Below are 7,154 nucleotides of genomic sequence, written 5' to 3' on the forward strand. Positions count from 1 at the left end.
TTTTTTAGTAGCCACTTAGTCGCAAACACTGGCCAAAGTTAGCGTTCATATTTGTTTGTGTGTGAAAAAAGTAAAAAACTAAATTGAACGCTAATTTTGGCCAGTGTTTGTGACTAAGTGGTTACTAAAAACGGCTGGACTTACCCCATTTGCAATACCTTGGGTTGTCTTCTTTTGCAAATGGTATGCCATCATGGGGGTAATTCTCATTCCTGGGCTACCATATGCTCTCAAAGGCAACGTAACCAACCTGGCCATTTTCAATGTAAAAATATTTGACCTATATATTTGACCCTGTAACTTTCAAAAACGCTATAAAACCTGTACATGGGGGTCCTGTTCTACTCAGGAGACTTTGCTGAACACAAATATTAGTGTTTAAAAACTGGAAAATGTATCACAACAATTATATCATCAGTAAAAGTGCTGTTTGTGTGTGAAAAATGCAAAAAAGTCACTTTCACTGACAATATCATCGCTGTGATATGTTTTACTGTTTTGAATCACTAATATTTGTGTTCAGCGAAGTCTCCCGAGTAAAACAGTACCCCCCATGTACATGTTTTAGGGTGTCGTAGAACGTTACAGGGTAAAATACAGTGATAGCAAATTAAATTCTCTGGTCTTTCGGCCTGGGTTGGCAGGCAGGTCCCTTAAATTGCAATCAATAAAATAACTTAATTATGTCAAAATATTGCCTAAATACGCACGTAGAATTTAAATATATATGCATATTTATATATTTGAAGTCTACGTGTATATTTATATAATTATTTATGTAATTTTGTATATCGACATATGAATAGTTCGCATTCTTTTTATTTATTTAAATATACATAGATATATATACAATTTCATTCTAAGTGTATTTTGATATAAATATATATATATTAATATCAAAATACAGTTAGAATAAAATTTCGTATAGATATATAAATTTTTTTCAATTTTTTATTATTATTTTTAATTTTTTTAATTTAATTTAAATTATTTATTATTCGTATTTTATAATAATATATATATACAATATATATAGTTATTATATATATTATATATATATACGTGTGCAAATTAATTATAAGTGTATTTTTATATTAATATATGTACATATTAATATAAAAATACACTTAGCATGACATTATATATATGATATATAGACATATATTATATAGGTATAATATATGTCTATATATCATATATATACACATATATAATATATTTTTTTTTTTATTAACTATAACTTTAATTTTTTTTATGATTTTACAGCAGCAGGGAGACTGCCTGTCAGCACAGACAGTCCCCCTGCAGGCAGAGTCTAGGACACCTATTGTGACCATGTGGTCGCCCTGTTGGGCGATCACATGGCCCCAGGGGTCCTAAACCGCCATGGGGAGACTGTCTGGGCTGCAGGCAGTCTCCCCACACCGGGAGCACCGCCGATCGCCGCCGGGGGAACGACGGCGATCGGGTAAGTACATTTTAAATTTAGGACGGTTCAGGACCGTCGTCGGTCGGCAACGCAAAAATGCCGATGACGGTCCTGAACCGTCCTGCGTCCTCAAGGGGTTAATTTAGGACAAACCTGCAATCACTCACTTGCGGTGTCATAATTGAACTCTGGACAGTGTATATAAAGGTGGTATTGGTTTCCTTGTAACAGGACAGTCCGCCACAAACTGAATTTCAGTGTCTCCAGATTGTGTGGCAGCTGTGTATATTTACTGCATTGGATTTAAAGGTTACTTTTTTTTTTTTTGCAATTCTTTATTTTTATTGTGCTTAGAATAACAAAACACGCTTATATTGCCACAACAGCAAATACAAGCCGATGGAATAAAACAAGAGTATCAATAACATGGCAATCATTATCAGCACTTTTTTTTTTTTTCTTTTTAAAAACGAGAAGTCAGGCTAGGTAAAACAATCTGTAGCTTTAGGTCCATTCAGGCTGGTATCTACGAGAAGCAAAATAGACATTTCGGGTAATATCATTCAAAAGCTAAGCATAGTTTAAGCCTATGAGTATAGTGATGCCCCTAGGACTGAGCAGTTGTATGAGTGCCGCTATGGTGGGTATGTCAGTTGCCCTGTGCGTAACAGGAGAGATTGTCAGGGGCGTTAAGTGGCATGAAAGCAAAAGGCATGAAGTAGGTTGGTTGCAGGCATGGACAGTGAGGGTGTGTCAGCTAGACGACATGTTGTGTGTAACATGTGGTTAGGTGCAAAGGATTAACTGCCACTTTAGATAAGGCAGGGGCAGTACAAATAATGGTAATAATGCAGCGCCGTCTTGTAACTCAGAGCTAGTCGATAGTGGGCTAATGGAGATATGCAAAGTACAAGCATCCCGATAAACAAAGAGTTAATGCAACATTCATTCGCTAACCTTTATACTTATGCCATAGTTACAACCGTTTAAAGTCTCGCTTTGTTAAGTACCAAGATGAACATAATAAAACATAGTGGAATATCCTATTTGGGGACCACCATTATGGCAGATCAGGTTCCCGCTGTATTAAGTATGTATGTCGCATTAAGTAGTAATTAGGCAGCAAAATCATGCACAGTCAGTCCAGAGAGGGCTGGTGGAAAAAACTGGGAAAATGAAAATTAGTAAGACCCATACTCTGTGCGCCCAGTTGGTATCAGGCTGAGTCAACCTATGCCTCTTGGCGGCTTTGAGCTGGAGACCGGCCACTCTGCTTCGCATGTTAACAAGTGCGTTTGAGAAAAACAGAAAAATAAACGTCCCGTACTGTCCATTAGGATGGGGGTAGACTAGTGACTGCTGACTGTCCCCATTGAGGCATGCCCGCTTATGAGGCACAGAGGTAGTCCCTTTAGCCTATGCCCAGTGCAGTGACTTGTTTCTTGCCTTCGGTGTTTGTCTCTGCAGGGGCGCTCCTGGACCGGGACTCAGCTCCCTCTGCATTCAGTAGAGTACAGGGGGCCCCTTTCACCTTTATGTGCCCCAGCAGTATAGGCAGCCGGGAGACCGGCCGTATCTTCTCGACTGCGCACGCGAGTAGGCCCAAAGAGGCTTCAGGGTGCGACCTCCGGTAGGTTAGTGAGATGCCTTTAAAAAGCTATCTCTCATGCGTGTAGAGTTACTCCGGCAGAGTCTTTGCTTGGTCTCTCGAGTGGAGAGTCGTTATTTTTGTGGTTTTAGTGGGTTTTGTCAGGAGCTCTCTCTATGTGCAACTTGTCTGCATGGCGGCCATGCCCCGCCCCCCTTAAAGGTTACATTTTAAATATAGAAGCTTGCCAGACAACTTTGTTATTTTTAAACTTCCTGCTTTTTAAAATCTGTATTACTGAATAATCCCATGCATTTATTACAGGTGCTTAATGTCTACCTCATACAGACTATCAAATGTTTTTTATTCAAATTTTGCCAGGATTTAATTGTATTACGATAATTACTTTACTCAGCAGCAGAAAAATAACCAGCTTAAAGCAACTATGTAACCCCCCCAAACTTGCCTTTCTCCAATTGTTTCTACTTCTCTTCCAATTTCTAAATCTTTTCTGATCAATTTCTCTTAAGGAGACTACTTTTTGTCTCATGAACTTTTCCTACGCTCAACAAATCTTAACGGATGGAGCTTAAGGAATCTCCACTTCCTTTGTCAAGTATAATTTTAACGTAATACTCGCCTTTCTAGCCAGTAACTTGAAGGCAATATCATGAAGAATCATTAAAATATTAAGGCGGGCAATTTTAAAATAGAGGCAAGGACATTTCAGATGTGGTTTAAATGTTTCTATGTTTGTGTCTAAAATCTAGTGCCCTCATCTGCTTTATATATGTATTTTGGAGGGGGGGGGGGGGGGGACAATAGGTACCCTATTGTCATTTAGGGCCCCCACCCACCACTCATGGATGGGGGCCTATGTCCCCCGTTTAGTTGAATAGCCCACACTCGCAAGGCATGGGTAGTGGTTCTGTGATAGATGTAAATTAATGTTAGTAAAATGTCTATTTACTAGATGTACCAGTGTTCATTCACTACTCAAAATGGCCATTTGAGCACCCCCTCCCATCAACTGAAGAATTTCATGTAACAAGATGGCGTCTCTTAAAATATTCACAGTAAAAATGACCACCCCCGGGTTAGCCCCCCCATTTTGAGAATTTTAACAAAAGATTATTCCATTTGTTAGATCTTTGTTAGATCAGGTTTGATCAACGATTTTTTTCGTTAGGTCTACTTTAAATTATGCGATATTAACAATTATTGTCAGGGGGGGCTAACCCGTAGCCAGCCCCCCCCTCAACAAAAATTTGTACAAAATGTTGTTGATTATGATAGCTCTACGTTGGATCAGGTTTGATCAGGCAAAATTTTTGTTAGATCTAGTCTAATTACTGAGATATTGCATATATAATTAGGGGGGGCTGGCCCCCCCTCAACTGAAATTGTAATTTTTTTTAATTTGATTTTGGTAGATATTCGTTAGATCAGGTAAGATCAACAGTTTTTTTCGTTAGATCTATCACGCAAGAGGCGGTATTCACTACTTAACTTTGTGGGCGTGACTACGGATTAGCCCCCCCTCAAGTGAAATTGATTTTGATAGATATTCGTAACAATAGAATGTACAAGCGCAATTGCAAAATCGTGATGTCTGTAGCTTACAAACTGGTAACGCTTTACATGGCTTCATTACATTGTTGTGAACAGTTACATTTTATGAATGCAAGGGTAGAAAGTGGATAAGGGTGTAGAGTGTGAGGAGGATGGGGTGGATTAAACCAGGTAATATTAACTGTTTTTTTCATTAGATCTATCACGCAAAAGGCGGTATTCACAATCTTATTTTGATTTTGCACATAAATACCAGTTGATTTTCATGTCAAGACACAGGTGTCATCATAAACAGGAGATACCACAGACAAATATTCTCCTAATTTAGGATTTTGGTTGGAGTTTACCTGATCTAACAAATATCTACCAAAATCAATTAAAAAAAATTAAAATTTCACTTGAGGGGGGCTAACCCGTAGTCACGCCCACAAAGTTTAGTAGTGAATACCGCCTCTTGCGTGATAGATCTAACGAAAAAAACTGTTGATCTTACCTGATCTAACGAATATCTACCAAAATCAATTAAAAAAAATTACAATTTCAGTTGAGGGGGGGCCAGCCCCCCCTAATTATATATGCAATATCTCAGTAATTAGACTAGATCTAACAAAAATTTTGCCTGATCAAACCTGATCTAACGTAGAGCTATCATAATCAACAACATTTTGTACAAATTTTTGTTGAGGGGGGGCTGGCTACGGGTTAGCCCCCCCTGACAATAATTGTTAATATCGCATAATTTAAAGTAGATCTAACGAAAAAAAATCGTTGATCAAACCTGATCTAACAAAGATCTAACAAATGGAATAATCTTTTGTTAAAATTCTCAAAATGGGGGGGCTAACCCGGGGGTGGTGTAAAAATGAACTACTTTAGCTATTTTTTATTCTTTGAAAATACTTTGTCTGTAAGTGTTCTCATCTCCTTAAACACACAATGTCTAATGTGTGCCTCTTTCACAGAAATATCCAATTTAAAGCGCATTTTATACCTTGGTGCCTCCATTTTGTTCTCCCCTGTCCATGATGTTTGCCTTGTCCGGATTCTTTTGATTGATGGTTTGTGGGTAAATTATCTTTGCAACTGAAATTAAACTTTACTCCACTCCCCTTCCCTCCCCCCCCTCTATCATTGCCATAGATTATGCTCACCATGGAAACAAATAGTCCCTATGTTTGGTTTTTTTTGTGGTTTTTTTTTATTTATTTATTTTTTTACAAAAAAAACCCTAAGGTGAATTATAAAATAAAACAAGGAGAAATGAAGGGACACAAAATTGATTGCAAAAAAATAATGTAAAAAATGTTTTAAAATTGATAGAGTAGTTTTAAATGACTTCTCTTTAAAATGAACCCATCTCCCCACACAATGTATACCATCACAACATTTGTCTACTCTGAACTATCCTTACAACCAATTTTGTCTTTCATTTTATTGTGCTACACACTGACTTGTTTGGATCAGAATTAAGTTTGGCTATTTTGGTTTCAAATTTGAAATGCTTTGAACTCCCAGCAATTCACACAATGAACAACACTGTTCATTATGAGATGGAAGGGTTTAACGTCTGCAATCCTTGTGTAAGAATTGGTCATTGTATTATAAACTGGTTTAATAAATGGAACTCTTCAGTGAAGAAAACTTTCAGCATGTTCGGTTTGCGCTGCCCCAGTTAGTCATTACCAGTCTAGTGAATGATTTACGTAAGCCCATGTTTTATATGCTCATTGTATTGGGAAAAGGTTTTACAATCTATTTAAAGGAACACATCATTGTGATGTCAACAATTTAACGTTTGTTTTACAGATGCAATATAACCAGTCATTCGTACCATGTGTATGGTATGCTATTGGCATGTAAGAGTCATTGTGCGACCGTTTGTGTGTAGCAGTGTCTGTGAGTATGGTAGCGTTTGTGTTTATGCAAATATATCCCTGCAAACGCCAACACTGCACTCAAATACACACCGGTGTTTAAAACCAACAGTAAACACAAATTTAACCTTCATTCCCAGACACTCTCCATAGAATGATAATCCTGTATTTAAACACTCTGGCACGACACAAATACAGCCCAGGAAGAATTGGCGAATGGTGGAACATCAGCTAGCAAAACATCATGAAAGGTTAACAGGTGAAAATCTGTCTTTTTGCCACCCCTGGCTGCGGCTGTGATGGTGTGTGTTAGGATCATCTCATTATTTTCTTCTCATAGCTTAATAGCAAGGCCTGACAAATATTATGTATGCTTTTTATAGGGAAGTTTCTTAAGAATTATATTTACTTTACTTTATTTTGACTCAACTTGTGACACAAGTATTTGCACCGTAGATGCATTGTGTTCTGTATTTTATTAGTTAAGAAATGTACAGTCTACACAAGTCTTTGGCAGATGCATGCAATGCCTAATCTGTTTATAAAGAAAGATCAGCATTAGCGACTCCATTCCTCCTCCGCACATTTTGAAGAAGAGCTGCGTGCAGGGTAAAATATAGATGTAGTAATAATTTACGTCTGTTTTTAAAATAGACCTAATTTGTGATACACGTTCCCGTTCCCAAGCAGC

This window comes from Pelobates fuscus, chromosome 2 (assembly GCF_036172605.1).
Source record: "Pelobates fuscus isolate aPelFus1 chromosome 2, aPelFus1.pri, whole genome shotgun sequence".
NCBI classification, from domain to species: Eukaryota; Metazoa; Chordata; class Amphibia; order Anura; family Pelobatidae; genus Pelobates; species Pelobates fuscus.